Raw genomic sequence first — 22,266 nt, forward strand, 5'->3', positions numbered from 1 at the left:
TGGTTAATTGGAGACAAGAGTCTTATGGACTTTCCTGCTTGGGCTGGCTTTGAACCATGATCCTCAGATCTCAGCCTTCTGACTGGTTAGGATTATATAGATAAGAGCCATTTATGCCCAGCTTATACTTCATTTTATATCCCAGGGCAGCCATTATTTTTCTCTTAAGCCTTAGATACTTTTCTCACTTGAGCTCTAGATTATATTGTAAGACACATGAAGGCTCCTGAATTTGGATTACTTTATTACAAAATGGGTGAACAGTAAGTGCTACAAGCTCTTTGAAATCAAAGCATGCTTCTTTTAATTAAAAAAAAAACAAACTCATCAAAACATGTTCCGGTTGCTATGGTTTGGATCTGGAATGGCCTCCAAGCCTACATGTTAAAGGCTTTGTCTCTAGCTTCAGCTATTGAGAGTTGCTGGGAGCTTTAAAAGGTGAGGCCCAGTGTGGCCACCTTATCCCCTACCCAAAGAACCCCGGCCAAACAGTTAGGGATTCGAATCTCCAAGATTTTGAGCCAAAATTCACATTTCCTCTTTATAAGCTGATTATCTTGCTTATGCTCACACCTGCAATCCTAGTTCCTAGTGAGGCTGAGATCCAAAGATCGAGCTAAGAAGTTAGCTCAGGCAGCAAAGTCCATGAGGCTCTTATCTCCAATTAATCAGCAAAAAGCTGAAAGTAGAGGTATGGCTCAAATGGTAGAGCAGAAGTAAAATAAAGAAAAAGAAAACAAAATCTAAGGGTCAGTGCTTAGGCCCTGAATTCAAGCCCCAGTACTGGCACAAAAACAAAAATTAAGTTGACTCAGGCATTTTGTTACAATAGTGGAAAGTTGACTAACATGCCCAGTCTTCATTCTCTTCATTTCTTTTGATTATCTCATCAGTTTTTCTCTGGAAAGGTATGGGATGAACAGAGGTCTTCAGTCAGTTTGTTTCCTTGTCACAGGTCTTAGCTTTCCTTGGGGAAGTGACAGACAGACAGACAGACAGACAGACGGTGTCTCTAGCCTGATGACCCCTGACATTCTTGGCATTCTTGTCACAAATACCTTGGTCCTAAATTCAATGTCTTCAGAAAAATGAAGATGTAAACTACTCTTTGCAACATTAACACTAACATGTTACCAAAAAAGAAAAAGAAAACCCTCTTAGCTCCTTCTCAGTCTATGTTGGGATAAAATCCCCACGTACTTAACCTGAAGGGTTTTCCTCCTTCAGGGGTCTCTGTGAGAGAGTTAAGGAGAAGACACCAACCCTGATCTGGTGACAATAGCTTTTTCCACACTTCTGGCTCCTTTGTGTCCCTAGACCCAGCTGATGCCAAACCCTGAAATTTCTGTGATGTTGGATACAGGATGGGGGAAGAGTTGACTCCAGGAAAGAAAGGAGAGACGAAGAGAGGAATGGGGTTCAGGAGCCTTTAGTGTAGAGTACAACATGGGATAGGGACCAGACAGGGCAGAGCAAGGCCACAGATCACGCTTGGTTTGAGACGACTGGCTAGCAGGACCTGACAAAGGCTTCCTACACACAAGCAGGGGAGGGCACAAGCTATCGGCAACAAGGTACCCAAAGACAGAGGGCAAATGCTTGTCAGCCTGGGACACCGTCTCCTACTCCCAACATTTGGGCCAACCAAGGAATCATTTCAGGGAAGGGTGGGCACTATTTTTATCTGTGCACTAGAGTGTAACTGTATCATTTTTGTTTATTGCTCTGAGGGAAGCAAGAAGCCAGGCTCTCAAGCTCTTGCTGACATACCTCTTCATTAGGTCATATTTTACAGTTACACTAGATTCTGATAATGACTAGGAATTTTCCCTGACTGGCTCAGACAGATCTCAGGCTGTGCTGCCAAAGGATTGCTTCCCAGCCGGTGCTGCCTCCAGTGGCTCTGGCTCTATCTTATTTCATTACTCTCAGAGGGATTTATCCAGGCACACATTGCCCTTGATGCCAAAGTGGTTGGTTCTTGTGACCTTATTTTCCCCTGTGATGCTAGGGATTGAACCCTGGGCCTTCTACATGCTACAAGCATGCTATGACTGAGCTACACTTCCACTCTCTTGAGGTGTGTGTGTGTGTGTGTGTGTGTGTGTGTGTGTGTGTGTGTGTGTGTGTGTGTGTGTGTGTGTGTGTGTGTGTGTGTTGGTCCTGGTTCTTGAACTCAGGGCATGGGAATTGTCTCTGAGCTTCTTTGGCTCAAAGCTAGCACTCTATTACTTGAGCTACAACTCTACTTACAGCTTTTTGGATAGTTAATTGGAGATAAGAGTCTCATGGACTTTCTTGCTCAGGTTGTCTTCTAACTGAGATCTTGAGATTTCAGCCTCCTGAGTAGCTAGCATTATAGGCATGAGCCACTGGTACCCTGCTTCTTTTAATGCTAGTGTTCTTCAAGTGGTACTCAGAAAATGAATACTTCAGGGGGCCACATTTGGCTTGTATCCTAAAAGTTCTCTGGAAGTATAAGAATAGAAAGCAGTAAAGGTGTGTACTTGTGAATAGCTATAATAAATGCCTGAGAAAATAGCTTTAAAGGACAAAGGATTAATCTTGCTCACAGTTTCAGAAAGCTCAGTACATGGTTGCTTTGCTCACACAATTGGGCAGATCATGGGGGCAGGGACACATAATAGAGAGGTTCTTCATCTTATGACAGCCAGGAAACAGAGAGTGAGGGACAGAACTTGGGAGCTGGGCCTTTGAAGGCATGTGCTTAGCAACCTACTTCCTTCAAGTAGGCCCCACTTCTTAAGGTCTCGAGGGCCTCCAAAACTAGTGTCACCACCTAGGGACCAAACTCTCAATATATTGCTTGTGTGTGTGTGTGTGTGTGTGTGTGTGTGTATGTATGGTACGTGTTTGCCAGACCTGGAGCTTGAACTCAGGTCCTGGGTGTTGTCCTTGAGTTTTTGTGTTCAAGGCTAGTGCTCTACCATTTTGAGCCGTACTTCCACTTCTGCATTGTTGCTGGTTAATTGTAGGTAAGAATCTCATGGACTTTGCTGCCTTGACTGGCTTTGAAGGTGATCCTCAGATCTCAGCCTCTTGAGTAGCTAGGATTACAGGTATGAGCCACCAGGGCCCAGCATTAATTTTTTATTAGCTATTCAAGCTATTCAAGAGGGTATTTTATTATAACATATCCATGCAGGTATACAATGTATTTCAACCAGTCTCCCCTCATTGCTCATTCATACTCTACTTCCCACTTCCTAACACCATTTCAAGAGATTATATTGTTGTGTTTTCATACTTGCTCACAGTTTATTTAAAAAAATATATTCATCCTTCTGAGTGCCAGTGGCTCATACCTAGCTACTCACTCAGGAGGCTGAGATCTGAGGATCATGATTCAAAACCAGCCCAGGCAGAAAAGTCCGTGAGACTCTTTTCTCCAATTAACCACCAGAAAACTGGAAGTGGCACTGTGGCTCAAGTGGTAGAGTGCTACTCTTGAGCTGAAGGGCTGAGGGACAGAGCCCATGCCCAAGCCCCAACACCAACAACAACAAAATTCATCCTCTTCCCCCTTCATTAGTCAAGTTCCCTGTCTTTATTACCCACTTCCTCAACAAAGCCTGTTTTTGCTTCTCTTCTCTCCCAACAGCTTTCATTGAGACTCTTTATGCTGTTTGCTTACATGGTTGCAGTGTATCACAAAATTAGCCACCTGCTATATTCTTCTCTTCTTCCTTCTAAGTAGTCTCTGATTTAAAATCATGGTCTATGTTTATCCACATATATAATTATATATACCCATTTATATATATACATGTTAATGATCACGAATATGTATGCCTTTTAAATCTCACTTTCACAGGTGAGTAAAAACATGATATCTTGTTTATTTTAGCTTGTCTTGTCTCACTCAATGTGATGTCATTTAATTCCATCCATTTTCCTACAAATGGCATGATCTCGTAGTATGTTATATATAGTATGTTTTATATATATTACATATATATAGCTTATATATAGTATGTTATATATATGTCACATAGCATATATATATATATATATATATATATATATATATATATCACATATCCTTCATCATCTGTTGGAGAGTACCTTAGCAGATTCCATCATTTGGCTATTGTTAACAATATTGCAATAAAAATCAGTATTCAGGTGTCTTTTTTGAATACTGATTTACTCTCCTTCACATATATGTCTAGTAATGGTTTGGTGAGGGCATAGGAGACATCCAGTTTCAGTTTCCTGCACATAGATACGCAAATTTCCTAGCACCATTGTTGAACAGGTTGTCTTTTCTCCAGTGTATGTTTTGGATTCTTTACATTCATCACATTTCGTATTCCAACCATAACATTTCAGCTCTGACTCCCCGAAATACTTAGTCATCTGTAGGGAGGGAGCCCTGTCAGAAACATAGACATACATGTGTCTTTGTACAATATCATAATTTATATATATATATATATATATAAAATTATATATATAAAATTATATATATAAAAGTATATCTAGCTATATATAGTTATATATACATATATCTATATCTATTTATATCTATCTATCTATCTATCTATACTCTTGTCCTGAAGCTTGAATTCAGGGCCTGGGTGCGGTCCTTGAGCTTTTATGCTCCAGACTATCATTTTACCACTTGAGCCACAGCTCTACTCTGGCTTTTTGGTGGTTAATTGGAGATAAGAGTCTCATGGACTCTGCCTGGGCTGGCTCCAAACTGCCATCTTTGCATCTTGGCCTCTTGAGTAGCTAGGATTACAAGTGTAATCCACCAGTGCCCAGCCTTGAATAACAATAAATTTGTCAACTTACTAATTACTACGTCAATTTTTTTAAACTGGTCTGTGGGCTTGAACTCTGGGCCTGGGCACTGTCCCTGAGCTTTTTTTTTTTTTTGCTCAAGGCTACTAGTGCACTATCACTTGAGCCACAGTTCCACTTCCAGCTTTTTCTGTTTATGTGGTACTGAGGATCAAACCCAAGGCTTCCTGCATGTTAGGCAAGCAAGCACTCTACTGCTAACCCACATTCCCAGCCCACTATGTCAATTTTGTAGCAGATTGACATTTAGTATAATAGTTTTATTGTTTTTAATTTACCAAGTACTCCTGATTTCATGATCATTGACATAAACAGATTTTTTAATTGCAGTCTTCATTACTACTTTTTTTTTTTGACATAGGGCTTGAACTCAGGGCCTGGGTGTTGTTCCTAAGTGTTTTTGCTCAAGGCTAGAGCTCTACCACTTTGAGCTCTATTTCTAGTTTTGGGGCAGCCAACTGGAAATAAGAGTCCCACGGACTTTCCTGCCTGGGCTTTGAACTGAGTAGCTAGGATTACAGGTGTGAGCCGCCAGTACCTAGCCCATTACTGCTATTAACCCTTAGGTGACACATTATACTTCACATAGGTACAGGAGGGCTACAATAGGCTGTCAGGTTCAAAGGGGCATCTCTGAGGATGAAGGTAGGAAGTTGATACAGATGCAAGGAAAAGTCTCTTTTCAGGAGCAGATAAGAAGTTTTACTAAAGGCACAGAGTTATACAGGGAGCAGAGTTGTCAAATGCAGGCTGTCAAATGCAGTTTCAATTGTCTGTTTGAACTGAGCTGTTGTGACAGGCAGAAGACATTGCTTGAGCTGGGATGTGGAGACAGAAGCAGAGGTCTGCACACTGGTCATTTTCCTGTACTGGGGCTTGTAACAAATAAGGTGGTAGTGGGTCCTCCTTGGAATGCTCTTTCTTTAATAATCACAACATCTGATGAAACTGATGAGCTCATGTGCCTGGAGTTTCTGATAGGACTTCATATATTCATGGTATAATTATTTATTGGCACATGATCAGTTTGTGCCTCCTGGTGTGCTGGCAGATGGTGGTTGTTTACTTGTATAAGAAGTATGTAGATTCATTTTCTTTTCTTTTGCTTTTTTTTTATTTGCAGTGCTGAGAATTAGTCAGGGGTATTTGCATGGTAAACAACTGTTCTACCCCAGTCAAAATGTAGTAGAGTCATCCTTTTTGTTTGTCTGTTTATTTATTTATTTAAGGCCAGTGTTGGGGTTTGAATTCAGGGTATTGGGCTTTTTTACTGAAGGCTGACACTCTACCACTTGTGCCACAGCCCTACTTCTAGCTTTTTGCTGGTTAATTGCAGATAAGGATCTCATGAGAGACTCCTGTTAGGCCCTTCTTCTGATAGAGAGTCTCACTATTTCTTTCACAGATTTCCTTTCACTTTCAAGTAAATTTACACTATTTACTTAAAAAAAAAAAAAAAAGACCAGGCCCTGGTGGCTCACACCTGTAATCCTAGCTACTCAGGAGGCCTCAGCCTCCTGGAGATTGCAGTTCAAAGCCAGCCCAGGCAAGGAAAGTCCATAGACACTTTTTTTGGTTGTTGTTGGTTGTGGGGCCTAAACTGTGGGCCTGGGCACTGTCCCTCAGCTCTTCAGCTCAAGGCTAGTGCTTTACCATTTGAGCCACAGCGCCACTTCCAGCTTTTCCTGCTTATGTGATATTGAGGAATCAAACCCAGGGCCTCATGCATGCAAGGCAAGCACTCTACTATTGAGCCACCTTCCCAGCCCGTGTGAAACTCTTATCTCCAATAAACCACTCAGAAAAAGCCAGAAGTGGCACAGTGGCTCAAGTGGTAGAGCGTTAGCCTTGAGCTGAAGAGCTGAGGGACAGCACCCAGGCCCAGAGTTCAAGCCCTACAACCAACACACACACACACACACACACACACACACACACACACACACACACACACACACACACACACACATAGAACCCCAGTGGCTCACACTTGTAATCCTTGCTATTCAGGATGCTAAGATCTGAGGGTCATGGTTTGAGGCCAGCTGGGGCAGGAAAGTCTGTGAGACTCTCATCTCCAATTACCTACCCCCCCCCCCCCCCAAAAAAAAGAAAAAAAGCAAGAAAAAAAAGCTGGAAGTAGAGTTGTAGCTCAAGTGGTAGAGGGCTACTTGATCAAAAAAGCACAGGGACTGTACCCAGGCCCTGAATTCAAGCTGTAGGGCCAGCACCAAAAGAAAAAAAAAAGCCTCACAAATGTTCCTGCCTGGCTGGCTTCAAACTGTGATCCTCAGATTTCAGCTTCCCAAGTAGCTAGGAGTTACCAATGCCCAACTACTTTCTTGTTCTTATTTTGTTCTATTTTGCTCCAGGGTGCTGCCAAAGCTGGCAAGCTAAGAAACAGCTTGACAGATTGTATTTGAGCAGCAAACAGTACCTCATTGGCTCCTTGTGCTGACCCCATAAAAAATGGGTACTACTGTTTCCCTCACCTGATAGCCATGCTTAGGTCATTTTTCTAGGGTCATGGGACAGGCAAGTGACAGAGCAGCTGTGGTATGAATGTTTGACTCCAGATTCCACAGTTACCACTCTACTAGAAAATCCTCATCTTTGTCCAGGATGGAGTTTCTAAATTTCAGGTGAGGGTTTTGCATCCTAGATATTACCAAGGAAAAGAAATGTCAAGGAATGACTGGTCTTTGTTTCCTGTTACCCCTGTGATCTGGAATGCTCTGTTATCTGTGAATTGAGTTTTCAGGGTAATAAATCACTCTGTAATTTCCCTTTGCCCCTGTTGACCCCACAGAGCTCTGATTCACACTCTGTACATTCACTATATATCAGCCAGCTTGTAAGAGGTGGAACTGTCACCAAAGAAAGTCATTTTGCACTCTCTTTCAAAAGCAAACAAATGTGGATAGCCACATTCACAAATGTGAACTGGCCACAGCAAGCCTAGGTGTGAAGGCCGGGTCCTGGCCTTGAGAAGGCAGATCCTTTGTGAGAAGGCAGGCAGTGTTTCTCTGGAAAGTTCACTACGACATTCTGGCTAACTCAGATCCCATTTGCCAGCACTCTGGTTCACTAAAACCCACTCTGCTGCCCAAACACATAATGAAACTAGCTGGGGATTTGTTCTGCTTGATTCAAGTTACCAGGGACCACAATGGTATGTAGGACTCCGGGGAGAGCCATGTGGGGTGGGGCTGTGGGGTAATTCACAGGAGGCAGGCGTGCTACCCCATGACGTTAACCAAATGTTAATCAAATGAAGTTTCAGGGCCTTTGGGGTAGAAGCCTGGGAAGACAGGAAAACGACCAACCCGAGCGCCCACTGATAAGGAGACAGAAAGTTGACTGAACCCATGGGAGTTTCACATCTTATTTAGCCCTTCTACTTCTTGCTTGCCTCTTTGAGACATTGATCATATGCCTGGTTTCAGAGTGTGAAACCTAGGAAAATTCTGGAATCCAGTACAGATGGTACCAGGCAGAACAAGAAGAAGGAGGAGGAGGAGCAGGAGGAGGAGGAGGAGGAGGAAGAGGAGAGGGAGGGGGAGGAGGGAAGGCAGGGGAGTAGGAGGGGGAGGAGGAGGAGAGAAGGAGGGGGAGAATGAGGAGAAGAAAGAGGGAGAGGAGGAGGAGAGAATGAGGGGGAGAAGGAGGGAGGGAGGAGAGGGAGGAGGAGGGGGAAGAGAAAGAAGAAGAACCACCTTTACTTAGGACCAAAGACCCATTCACTCTTCCTAAGAATAATCAAGAAATCTCTTCTCTCCCTCTCCCTGTCCCTCTTCTCTTCTCCCCTCCCCCTGTCTCTGTCCCTCTCCTTTCTAGAGTACAGTAATAACTTAATAAATGACATTAAAAACAAAACACAAAACAACCAGCATAGACAGGCACTGGTAGCTCATGCCTGTAATCTTAGTTACTCAGGAGGCTGAGATTTAAGGATCACCATTCAAAGACAGCCAGAGCAGGAAAGTACATGAGACTCTCATCTTCAATTAACCACCAAAATGCAGAAGTGGAAGTGTGGCTTAAGTTGTAGAGTGAAGCTTTGAGTGAAAAAGCTGACACAGTGACTAGACCATGAGTCCAAGTCCCAGCACTGGCACAAAAGAAGAAAAAGAAAGAAAGAAATGAGAGAGAAAGCAAGCAAGCAGTAGACACTAATATTTCTCCATGCAATGACTGTAGTTGCTGCTGCTTGTCATAATACATAGAAAGCAGCAACCATCTGTCCCCAATTGATCCAGTATAGGCTAGGAGAAAAGTGTGTATCCAGATTGTGAGGGGGAGTGTCTGCCTTGTGGTGTATCCCGACATGCATGCTTGTGCAGGGGAAAGATGTCACATGCCATAATTCTACCTGGCTGTGTGTCACATCACATCTGCTACCACAACAGCTAAGAGTTTTGACAAGCGGGCTGTTTTAGCATGCAAATGTCCAAGTGGGAGGAAGTATATCTCCTAGAGGAAGTTAAATGCCACTTCAAATCTACAACACCACTTCTACTAGTCTGTACTGAGGCTGTAACAGAAAATGGAATCAAACAGCCTCTCAAACCCACAAGACAAATTGCTATAACACCAGGGATTGGCAGTTCCCAGGCACTTCTCACTAGTGGTAATTAGCAGCACATAAATGTTGATGACTAATTACCTTGGCTGTGTAGACAGGAAACCTGACTTAACAGATATACAGACAGTAAGGGCTCAGATTTTTTTTCTTTCAATGACTCGTAGGTTGGAAAAGGCAGAGGGCACCCAGGAGTCAAAGCAGAGATGTGGGAAGAGAAGGTATATGCATAAATTAACAGTACTTGGATCTTAGGCAATTTAGAGTTGGGCAATTGCCAGCCTCTCACTATGCTAACTTGGGAAATTAATTTGATTGAATTCAGAGAGGCACAAAACATCATCTCTGTGTATATTTCTTTGAAGTTCTGATTTTCTCTAGACATTCTGGATGATACCTAAAACCCACCTCAGAACATCTGGCACCCTTAATAAAACATGCCAGATAAATGGTAACTTCTGGGTAGCATACATTAATATAAAGAAATGTATTATTCACTTTCCCAGAGAAAACATCTCGGTCAAAGTGATGACACTTCCTAACAAGGTGCAAATGAGGTCTCACAGAGCCCAGGCCCCACCTACTAAACTCCCTTCCTATGTCCCTGAGTGGGAGGGGGAGCAGCAAATTGGGGCTTTGGGACAGTAATGGAATGGGTAAAATGGACTAGAGAACTTACCTTGAAGTTCAGTTGCCAAAATGCACAATTTTGCTTAGGTTTGTTAGGGCTTGGTAGGTTGTTTGGGGAAGGGGAGATGACAGGATCCGCCCCCCCAAGGATTCATGGGAACTGCCATAGATGGAAATGAAATGTATCTTTTGGAAATTTCTATTCCCCCTGGTCTTCCTCACCTGCCTGGTGTAAAAGGTTTTTTCTTTTTTTCTTAAAGAAACAAGAGGGGCTATTCTAGCTAAACTTTCTTCTTCATTTTTTTTTTTTTGCTGGTTGTGGGGCCTGAAATCTGGGCCTGGAGGCTGATCCTCAGTTCTTCAGCTCAAGGCTAGCGCTCTACCACTTGAGCCACAGCACCACTTCCAGCTTTTTCTGCTTATGTGGTGCTGAGGAATCGAGCCCAGGGCCTCATACGTGTAAGGCAAGCACTCTACCACTGAGCCCTAGATAAACTTTCTTAACTAAACAATTGTATTTAAATCCCATTGAATTGTAGTGTACAACTGAAATGCTTTCCTTTTTTTCTTAGTGAATAATTAAAGTAAAGGCTTAGCTTTGTTTCTCTTTGTAGTTCTTTAAAGGGGTGAAGATGTATTTTGGGGCTGGAGATATAGCACAGTGGCAGAGTGCTTGCCTAGCATTTGTAAGGCCCTGGGTTTAATCCCCAGTACTTCAAAAAGTAACAAGGAAAATATTTATTGGGAGAAAATTCACATATGCTACCTTTCTCTATTCTGTACAAGCATTCAAAACAAAACAACAACAACAATGAAACAAGACAAAAGGTAGAGCTGTAATACTAGATTATGTTGAAAATGAACTATACAACTTGTGGATGGGGACAGAAAGGAAAAACTGGAATTGAAGGAAGGAGTGACATTGTCCAAGAAGAAATGTACTCATTACCTGACTTATGAAATGGTAAACCCTCTGTACCTCACCTTCATAATGACAATAAAAAGTAAATTAAAAAATGAAACTGACTAGCACATATGTTATTAACTCACAGAGTTTTCTCATTTTATTTTGACTACAGATAAGGAAGGGAATCCAGGATTTTAAACTTGAAACACTGTATTCTAATTCTATATCTCTACACCAGACTCATCCTAAAGTATATATACTTTATGATAAAACCCTATTCAAGTTGGCATGAATCTTGTTTCTTTGAGCTGATCTGTTAGCATTCTGTAATGTATAAATCCTATAATGTTAAGAAATTCAGAATCATTAAAGTTGTTGCAATTTACAATGCAATTCTATTTTTATCATCATGTCAATCAAACAACTTGCTAACTTCCAATACTCTGGTTACAGTAAAAATAAAGAAATAAATGAATATCCTTAGGCTCCTAAAAAGCAGATAAATTCACAGTTTAAAACAATGATCTTGAACTTCAAGGTCAATAACTTTAATCTCACACTCATCACAAACATCTGGGCCAATTGAGACAGCATACCAGGTTAGCATGCGTTCAAAAGGATGCCTTGTCAATAGCCATTCAGCATTTACTTTGAGAAAATGGAGGAACGTGGGCCACTGGGAAGTAATGTGAGTCTTGATAGTTCAGGTAGACAGCTCTGGCTCAATCTTGCACATGTGGCCAAAACACAATCATTCTGAGTTCAGCAACACCCATTAGCCTGAAGAGGCAAAGGGTCTCTACCTTATGTTGTTTAGTTTGTACGTGTAGCTGAGAATAATTCTGTGAAATATAATTTCCTCTGTCCATTTACATTCTCATCATTTATTTAGGTGGTCATGGGGCTTAAACTCAGGGCCTAGATGCTGTCTCTGAGCTTTTCTGTTCAAGGCTAGCACCAATACCACTTTGAGGCACAGCTCCACTTCTTGTTTTCTGTTGGTTAACTGGAGAAAAGAGTTTCATAGAATTTCCTTCTCAGGACTGCTTTCAAATCATGATCCTCAGATCTCAGCCTCCCCAGTAGCTAGGATTACAAGCATAAGCCACCAGTGCCTACCTCAGAAATATTGTAATACTCACCCATCAGATTTTTGTCCTCCTTAGATATGGACCCCTATATAATTGCCAACTGGTCCACCACTCACTTTTATTCCTGTCCTTATAAACCCCTCCCTAAAAACAAACAAACAAACAAAACAAAACTCCTTAGTTCTGACTTCCTTGATCAAGTGTAATTTAAAGTTTCTTTTTATCTCATTCCTCTTCTCAATTTAAGATAGTTTGGAATTTCAAAGAAACAATGTCTAGGCAATAAATTGGTCTTTTTTTTTCTTTTTTGTCAGTCCTGGGGCCTGAACGCTGTCCCTCAGCTCTTCAGCTCAAGGCTAGCTCTCTACCACTTGAGCCACAGTACCACTTCTGGCCTTTTCTGCTTATGTGGTGCTGAGGAATCGAACCCAGGGCTTCATGCATGCAATGCAAGCACTCTACCACTGAGCCACCTTCCCAGCCCCCATTAATTGGTCTTGCTACCATTTTTCTTTCTTCTTTCATTAAAGAGTTGCTATGATTTAAAGTTCATGTATGTTTTTATATCAGCTAAAGCATTTCTAGTTTTCTTTCCCCTTCTGTTAGAAGCTACTAGTGAGAAGATTGAGCTGGAAGGAACTTTTAAAAATCTATATAACAAGTAACACTTTGTATAAGTTGCTACATAAAATGGTCACTAATTTGTCTGGATAACAGAGAATTTAAGATTCCATCTGTATTAAGATTCTTGTTGCTACTATAAGAAAATACCACATACTTGGAAGCCTAAAACAATATTTATTTATTACCTCAGAGTTTTAGAGTTCAAAATTCTGTAATGAGTTTAAATGAGCTAAAGTTAACGTTTTGGAAGGTTGTATTACATTCAGTGGCTCTAGGGAATATGAATTTCATTTTCCCGCTAATGGAGATTGCTGTATTAGTTGACTCATAGTTCATTCTTCCATCTTCAAGTTGGCAACTGCTAGCTTAGTCTTTCTTCTGTCAGACAGATGCTGGTAGGCAGAAGTGCTTACCTCTTTTACATGAAGTACTCTTGTGATTTCATTGGGCCTAAGCTAAACAACCTACTACAGTATCAGCTAACATTACCCACCTTACTTCTGTCTGTTATGTTGATTCCACTTGGATATGCAATGTGTGTCAAAGATTCCAGGATTAAGAATCACTGTGAGGCTGGTTTTCTACTTACTACATGGTCTTGCTCATGTAAATATTATAAAGCTTGGCTTGTCCTCTTTGTTAAGTATGTACTTCTGACTCTTTCCTTTTTCTTTTTTTTCTTTTTTTGCCAGTCCTGGGGCCTTGAACTCAGGTCCTAGGCACTGTCCCTAAGCTTCTTTTGCTCAAGGATAGCCCTATACCACTTGAGCTACAGCACCACTTCTGGCTTTTTCTGTTTACGTAGTCCTGAGGAATCAAAATCAGGGCATCCTGCAAGCTAGGCAAGCACTCCACTACTAAGTAACATTTCCAGCCCATACTTCTGACTCTTATTCATTAGAGTTCTAGATTTGTTTTCCAAAGAATTCTAGTGTGTACTGTCCCTTATAAAACAATTAGCAGTTGAAGAAAAAGCAGCTGAATGGAGATCATCCAATTGTCCTGAATTCCTTGAAATGTTCCAGGGAGATTGAAAATGACAGACCAAAAGACTAAATGTAAATATCATTGTCTACTACGACTCATTCCATGGTTATATATAAACACACACACACACACACACACACACACACACACACACACACACACACACACATGCACACACACACACACACACACACAGAAATATATTGAGTGTTTTTCAGGGAATGTCAAGAACTAAGTGACTTCCCATTATGAGGGAGAAAATGAGACAAGTTCCATGAATGATGGATAGACCAGCAGTATAATGGGGGTGTATGGGAAGAAAGGCTACATTGGAGCCAATGGCATCTGAAGTGGACCTTGAAGGACGGGTGAAGTAGAATGGGTAGGATGAATTATCAAGCAGAGGAGATGTAGGAACAAACATTTGCCATTGTTTACTTGGAGATATTTGTACTGCTTTCCAATGATAACAAACCTATCTAAATCAGAGTTTTATCATGTCTTAACATTTGGGGCCAACAATTACTTATAGATGGGGTGAGTCCTGTATATTGTCCAAGAATGAGCAGCAACTCTTGGGTCCACCCTTTACTAGATATTATCGGGGCACCAAATTCCTCCCCCAGCCCTTGAAGCTTCTCCAAAAACTGCCAAGTATCACTTGGGGGAAAAATTTCTCCACCCCCACTGAGAACAGTTGATCTAGATTTAATTTTAGTTTCTAATCTCTATTACTTTCTGAGACCAATATGAAACTGAAAGCTAAATCAAGCATATCTGTGGGTTGACAAAGCTATAGAACCTTTTTTCAGAAACTTGTTTCTTTAAGTACTGACTGTCTAGATTTAATGAGCAGAAACCCCAAAAGTATGAAATTATCACCTATGGTGACTCAGCCAGTCAAGAATACTTCTATTCTGGAGATCTGGGAATTATCTACAACATCTCTGATGATTGTAAATGGTATCAATTACCTTCACATGTTTTTCATTACACTTCAAGAGCTTTCACAGATATTTTTTCTTTAAATTTCAAATGGTAGTATATACTTCATTTAAGATATCCCATGTTTACTCTACAGAGAAAAATACTGGCAATGTCCCCGGGTATTTTATACATACATTTATATACCTTTAAAAGAAAAAAAAATTGGAAATAAAATCTTTTAGTGTCTATATCTCTACACTTAACATTTATGGGGAAGAAGAAAGGCCCAAAAATTTAACATTTGCTTCTAAATACATAGACATGAGGAGTTAAGAAAACCCACTAATAAAAAATGTATGAAAAGTAAAATCAGTTTCCATTTCTACTGCTCAGGCTTGATGGTAATCATACATATTCTTGGATCTTGTCAAATTCTGACTCTCCTAGAATACCACTAAAATAGCCTCTTGATAAGGCAGAATTTAACTGAAAACTCACTAACCCAGGATGATTTTATGGAAGTAAGAGTGATTGTCTTTCTACCAGAGTCTTGTCTCAGAAGATGGAGGGCAATGGCAGTATATTTATGTTTGGGAAGTTCTGGCTAGGTTTCCCAGCAGTGGCTAAGTGTGTGTCTCAGTCTGGTTTGTGTTGCTGCAACAAAATGCTTGATGCTAAATATTTTTGAATAAATTTGGTTCTCCACATACATTCTGTTATCTGCTTAGTTTTTTCATTATCTGTGGAAGTTCTAGCAGGCCCTCAACCACTACAGTTTCCCCAGATGGATTGAAGTTTTTTTTTGTACTCCTCCAATAAACTAAGATTTCCATTGCATTTTACCTCATAGATTGCAATTCTATTTTATTTGTCTTTCCAACAAGATGGGAAAACCTTAAAACCAAAGACTATATTATCATTTTAAAAGTTCTCAGTAGCCAGCGCAATGACTTCTACCTTTTTTCTTTCCTTGCTGATTAGAGAGAAATAGTCTCACCAGCTTTTATGTCCAGGCTATCATTGAACGTTGATCCTCCTATCTCAGCTCTCTGAGTAGTTAAAAAAAATAATTCCAATTCAGATGATGTAACAGGCTAGCGAGGATATTTATGTAATCCTTACTGTTTTTATAGTGGCTTTGTTTACCTTTTTTAACTTTGTGATTTCTCTGGACTGCACCGGACGGCTGTCTGACCTACCTCAAGGATTAGGAACACAGCCTACCAGTCCCAGAGCTGCCACTCAGCACCGTGCCCCGTTCCTAGCTGGGTTGGCATGAGTGAACATGCCGCAGGGAAAACAAGAGAGGGAACTAAAATAAGCTCACTCAGTTTCATCCTGCCAGAAACTATCTGGGAGAATAATTCAGCATCCATCAAATGTGAAAATGTCAAAATTAGGAGGAAAAGAAAAGTCTTTGCTACTTTTAAGGGAAAGCCACATTCTACAAATTAGAAAAGAGCGTTGGCAACATTCAGAAAATTGATAATAGGGCGTGTGCCTTGGAGATTCAGGGTCATCGTGAGGTGAGTGGTCAGAACAAACAGGGTCCAGAGCCATTTACTTAAGCAAGGGAAGGTCTTTTTTATCTACAAATGGTTCACATCTGGAAGATATTGATCCAGAATTGCATGGAAGGGAGCGTGCAGAATCCCAGCCTATGGGTCACTTGTGAGTCTGATTGAGGGTCTTTTCCTATCTTGGTTCTTAGATTAATGGTCTACCTCCTCCTCATGCCCATCCCCTTTTGCCTGCTCAAGACCATTGTTGTACAAATGACTTTTTTCTTCCCTGTACGATCAACCTTTCCTTTTCCTTTGACTATTCCCATCAACATTTTTGATTTCTCCTTGTCTCACCAATGCTGTCTCAACTTTCCTTTCTCCCTATAACTCATGCCATTTCACCTCTCTATTGTAACGAAACTCTTTGTTCATTAAAATTTTTATTATCTTTCAGTAGTTGTACAAAGGGAATCCAGTTCAACAAATGATTTTGTAAGTACAATGCCTCTTGATCGGTGTCATCCCATCTCTCATTCTCCTCTACCGTTCCCATCCTACCTATACCCTCAAGTGTAATGAAAATCTTTTTTTTTTTTTTTTGGTCGGCCGTGGGGCTTGAACTCTGGGCCTGGGCGCTGTCCTTCAGCTCTTCAGCTCAAGGCGAGCGCTCTACCACTTGAGCTACAGCGCCACTTCCGGTTTTCTGGTGGTTTATTGGAGATAGGAGTTTCACAGTCTCCCCTGCCCGGGCTGGCTTTGAACCGCGATCCTCAGATCTCAGCCTCCTGAGTAGCTAGGATTATAGGCGTGAGCCACCAGCGCCCGGCTGTAACGAAAATCTTTACAGTTTTCTAGATTGCTAATCCCAGTTGCTTTCCTTCATATTCTTAGTTAAGACCTCGTCAGTCAGATTTTTGCCCCTTTACTTCAGTTCCATTGCCCTTGTGAAGGTAACTGCTGACCATCCCAAAGCCCAATCCAATGGTCAGTTATCAATCCTCAATTTACTTGATATATGTCAAAATCTGACCATTTGCTGCCATTATGGCCTATCTAAATTATCATAATCTCTCTTGGATTATTACAATGTCTTCTGTTTGCTAGGCAGCCACTCTACTGCTTGAATCATGATTCCAATCCTTTTTTGCTCTGGTTATTTTTTAGATAGGGTCTCACTTTTTGCCTGGGCCATCCTGGACTGTAGTCTTCCCATTTATGCTTCCTGCTGTAACTAGGATGATGATTGAGGACCATCACTCTCAGCTATTGATTGAGATAAGCCTTAAGAACTCTTTTGCCTAGGTTGGTCTCCAACAGCAATCCTGATCTCCACCTCCAAGTAGCCAGGATTATAGGCATGAGTCACTAATACCCCACTTCACCTATTGTCAAATGACAACATGCCACATACTTATACATTCTCTCTTCTTTACCCCCCTCTTTAAAAAATAATACTACTACTTAAAACACTTATATAAAAAGACACTTATAAGAAGGGGGTATATGTCTATACCCCCTTCAATTGTGTTTTGTTTTTGTTGTTTGTTTCCTCCTCCTCCTCCTCCTCCTCCTCTTCCTTCTTCTTCTTTTTCTTCTTTTCTTCCTCTTGCCAGAGACTGGGACTCAAATTCACTGTCTCATGCTTGCTTTAGTTCATTGGCTGGAGTTTTACCACCTGAGCCATGTCTCCAACCCAACGGTTGGGGAGATATATATATATATATATATATATATATATATATATATATATATATATATACATATTTCAAGTGTGTATTTTTGATGAATTTGATATATTCACAGGTAAGACATAGAACAGGGCGGCTGGTGTGGCTCAGTAGAGAATATATATACTTAATGCTTAAGGACTTTGAGTTCAATCCCCAGCACAGAAAGAGATTGAGAAAGGGAGGGAGGGAGAGAAGAGGGAGAGGGAGAGGCAGAGGCAGAGACAGAGACAGATAGACACAGACATCAGTAGAGACAGACTGACAGAGACAGAGAAGAGAGAATGAGAGAGAGAGATTGAAAGAGAGAGAAAGAAAGAGAAACATTTTTTAAAATCATGTTAAAATGTTTCTTGGGCTTGGGCCAGAACCCAAGTGGTAGTGTGCTTGTTTTCCTAACAAGGGTAAGAAGTTTCCCTTTGCCCCTTTCTTATTAGTAAATTATTTCCCCATCCCTGGCTCCAGGCAACAATTGGTGTGCTTTTAAACAACTGAGGTAGGAGTGAGAAAGAACAAGATGTTTTCTTCTAATAGGAAAGATCCTGATGAGAAGAAAAATAGGTGATGCAGATCATAATAGATTATTCTCTATTGCTTTTTCTAGAATTTCATACACACAGGACCATTAAGGTGTAGTATGTATTCTTTTGTCAAAGTCTGTCATTTAGCATAAAGTGTTTGAGGTTTAGCCATGTTGTATATCAATAGTTGACTCCTTTTCTTTAGAATAATATCAAATTTTAAGGGCATGCTTATTAATTGTTTAATGGCCTTTGAGGTCCCCCTCCTCCGCTCAGTTGGCCTCTTATGTATGCTAAGTAAAGATGAATAAAACATGAATATACAAATCTTTGCATGAATATGTTTTTATTTTTCTTAGGTACAGATACAAAACTTCTGGATTATATGGTAAGTATATTTTTTTTAACATAACAAGACATGGCTTAGCAGTTTCCACAATGGTTACATTTTATTTATTTATTTTTTGGGGTCCAGTCCTGGGGCCTGAACTCTGGGCCTGGGCGCTGTCCCTCAACTTTTCAGCTTAAGGCTAGTACTCTACCATGTGAACCACAGGGCCACTTCCAGCTTTTATTTTTCTGCTTATGTGGTGCTGAGGAATCGAACCCAGGGCCTCATGCATGCAAGGCAAGCACTCTACCACTGAGACACCTTCCCAGCCCCTTTACATTTTTTTTTTTTCCAAGGAACATATCTGATTGATTTTCCTTCCTTCCTTCCTTCCTTCCTTCCTTCCTTCCTTCCTTCCTTCCTTCCTTCCTTCCTTCCTTCCTTCCTTCTTTCCTTCCTTCCTTCTTTCCTTCCTTCCTCACTTGCTTTCAATTTTTTGTTTTTGTGCCAGTCCTGGAGCTTGAACTCAGGGCCTGGGCACTGTCCCTGAGCTATATTGTTCAAGGCTGGCACTCTACCACTTGAACCAGAGCTTTGTGGTTTTTTGGTGGTTAATTGGAGATAAAAGTCTCACGGACTTTCCTGCCTGTGCTAGCTCTGAACCATGCTCCTCAGATCTCACTCAGTCTCCTGAGTTGCTAGGATTACAGGTGTGAGCCACCAGTGCTTGGCATGTATGAGATTTCTAATTGCTCTACATCCTTAGTTCAGTTGGTATTTTCAGTTTGCTCAATTGTAGCTATTCTAATGGGTGTATAGGTTCTCATTGTGGTTTTAATTTGCATTTTTCTATGACTAGTGATGCAAATAGTCATTTCTTGTTCTTATCAGCTGTCTATGTATCATTTCTGGTAAATACCAGTACAAATCATTTGTTCACATTGTGTTCTCGGCTGTACTGGAGTTTGAACTTAGGGCCTTGTGCTTGTTTGGGCAAGGCCCTTTAACACTAGAGCCACAACCTCAACTCTTACCCATATTGGTAATTGGTTACTGTTTTCTTGTTGCATTGGAAGAGTTCTTTATATATTCTTGATACAAGTACTTGATATTTGTACTATAAATTTCTTTCCCATTTTCTTGATGTCTTTCCCTTTTCTTAATAGTATCATTTGAAGAGCACACATTTAAAAGTCTTTGAGAAAATCCAAGTTACCAACTTTTTTTTTCTTTTTGCCAGTCCTGGGGCTTGAACTCAGGGCTTGTCCCTGAGCTTCTTTTGCTCAAGGCTAACACTTTACCACTTGAGCCACAGCACCACTTCCCCAACTTTTGATTATTTGAACTTTTTTATCCTAAGAAACCCTTTGCTTATCACAAAGTTTGAAGATTATTTTCTAATTAAATAATATGTTTTGTTTGTTTTATTTTGTACCCCATAAAATGAAGTGCTATAAAGTGGTGCAATATACTACATAAAACTTGAATAAACCAACTGGTTTTGTTCACATTTTAACTAGTCTACATTTTATTTGTTTGCTGATCGTTTCTGAACAGAGACAGTATAGCACAATTGTTAAGAAAAAAGATATGAAAACTGGTGACCTGGAAGTGAAGTTGGCAACCTAGGCTAAGTTCCTTAACTTCTCTCAGCCTGTTTCCTCACAATTATCAATTGAAGAGATACTTTTGAGATACTTCATACAAAGCCTCTGCCAGGCGTCTGTGGCCCTTGCCCATAATCCTAGCTACTCAAGAGGCTGAGATTTGAGGATCATGGTTCAAAGCCAGCATGGGCAAGAAATGCGGTGAAACTCTTATCTCCAATAAACCATCAGAAAACTGGAAGTGGCGCTGTGGCTCAAGTGGTAGAGTGCTAGCCTTGAGCTGAACAGCTGAGGGACAGTGCTCAGGTCCAGAGTTCAAGCCCCATGACTACCAAAAAAAAAAAAAAAAAAAGCCCTTGACCTGGGTGTATGGATAAGGTTTAATATAATTTATATATTTAAATATATAATTTATATAATTTAATATAATAATTATTATTGTAATTTGAAGCTGCCAGTGCCAACTTAGCCAAGAGGCTTACAGTGAGTAGAATTTATAATATAATCAGCAGTTAAAAAGTATTACTATGATTATTATTTAATTGTTATCGGAGCATTTCTCAAGTAGTAATGAGCCACACATTTCACAGTTGGCAATATGTTTCCTAACAAAAATTTTGGGGTGTTTGTAATTTATTATAGCCATATGTCAGCAGAGTCTTTCCAAATTTCTAAGAATAGAATAACCTTAAATTATTATTATTTTTACCACAAAAGGGCTTTCCAAAAAATGTCTTTCTTTGCCAGTACTGCTTTCATTTCATAAAGTTGAGTCTGGAAGAGTTTTTGTCAATGTACTGTTTATAGCAGTTTCTTATTTGTTCTCATCCATGACATGTCAATCAATCACCAGTTACATGCTAGTTTTAGGACAGAATATATTCTTATTTAAAATTCACAGAAGTTTTGCAGTTCTGGTTCAGATTGTGTTCAGACAGGTCAACAATATAGCTAATTTCCGACATTATTTGTATGCCATTTGCAATAAAGTTAGCTTTTTGGGTTTAGAATCCTGGACCAAATATTTAATAAGCACGCCAGGCACCAAGCATTGGCTGTATGTAATAAATAAATATTTTAAACAAGCCATTCAAAAAGAGCAATTCTTTGATTTCTTCTCATAATTGCTAAGCCACACGTACCCAAGTTTTATTATATACTTTGTGGTGCCTTTCTGGGCAGTGTAAACACACTAAGATGGAATTTGATGTCAAAAGATTGTGTTGAAGAGGGACTTTCGCCGTCTGGTGCTCATTAACTACTGAGACATCCTGAAATCACAGAATGACTCAGATCTCACTCTCGCTGATCTATCGGCTTCATTCAAACCACACAAGATACATATGATTTGGTTTTGACTATTTGTCAGATAGCAAAGTAGGTGCAGACAACTGCTTACAGGCTTCCTAACTCCTGAGTTATATTTTATTCTTCTATGTTTGCCCGGGGCATTTCTTTTGCAGAGTTAGAACAGCCAGTTCTTGATATAAAACTATTCTGCTCCTTATCACACTTCAGGTGACACGGAATGTCTTTGGGTGTCAGTCTGTACTTCTGCATGTTTCTCTGCTTTTTTTAGAATTTTCAAGAGGCCATTCCTGAGGACACAGCTGTATGTGGCTGAGGTACAGCTGTATCCAGAGAAGCCCTAAGAAAAAAGAAGCAGGCATCCACTGGCCCAAACAGACACAATAGTGCTTAATCAGGAGTGTGGTGGCTATGGTTCTGTTAAAGCTTGTTGTCATTGGTGAATTAAATTTTAATTTCACTGTCTTCTATAATTCTATAATGTAGATGTATTGATGGCCACGGAAAGGATGCTCACTTTAGAGTACCACCAGTCTATGTCCATTTGGCGATACTAGGATCAAATCTAAGGACTCAACCAAATGCTAGGCAAGTGCTTTACCATCAAGCTACATCCCTACTTCCTGCTTCCTGTAATGGGATCTATAGGAGAAGAGATGTCAGGAAGAGAAATCAAACAGAACCTAAGA

At 40.5% G+C, this 22,266-nt stretch overlaps 1 long non-coding RNA gene across 1 annotated transcript; it reads left to right on the top strand.

Moving 5' to 3' along the window:
* Positions 1-18,312: 18,312 nt before the first annotated feature.
* Positions 18,313-21,997, top strand: LOC122108657. The gene is made up of 3 exons (XR_006147604.1): positions 18,313-18,371; positions 18,691-18,719; positions 21,849-21,997. It is a non-coding gene; the product is annotated as an uncharacterized LOC122108657 (long non-coding RNA).
* Positions 21,998-22,266: the final 269 nt, after the last annotated feature.

Source organism: Dipodomys spectabilis, unplaced genomic scaffold, assembly GCF_019054845.1.
Source record: "Dipodomys spectabilis isolate Male_0828 unplaced genomic scaffold, ASM1905484v1 ptg000063l, whole genome shotgun sequence".
Classification (NCBI taxonomy): domain Eukaryota; kingdom Metazoa; phylum Chordata; class Mammalia; order Rodentia; family Heteromyidae; genus Dipodomys; species Dipodomys spectabilis.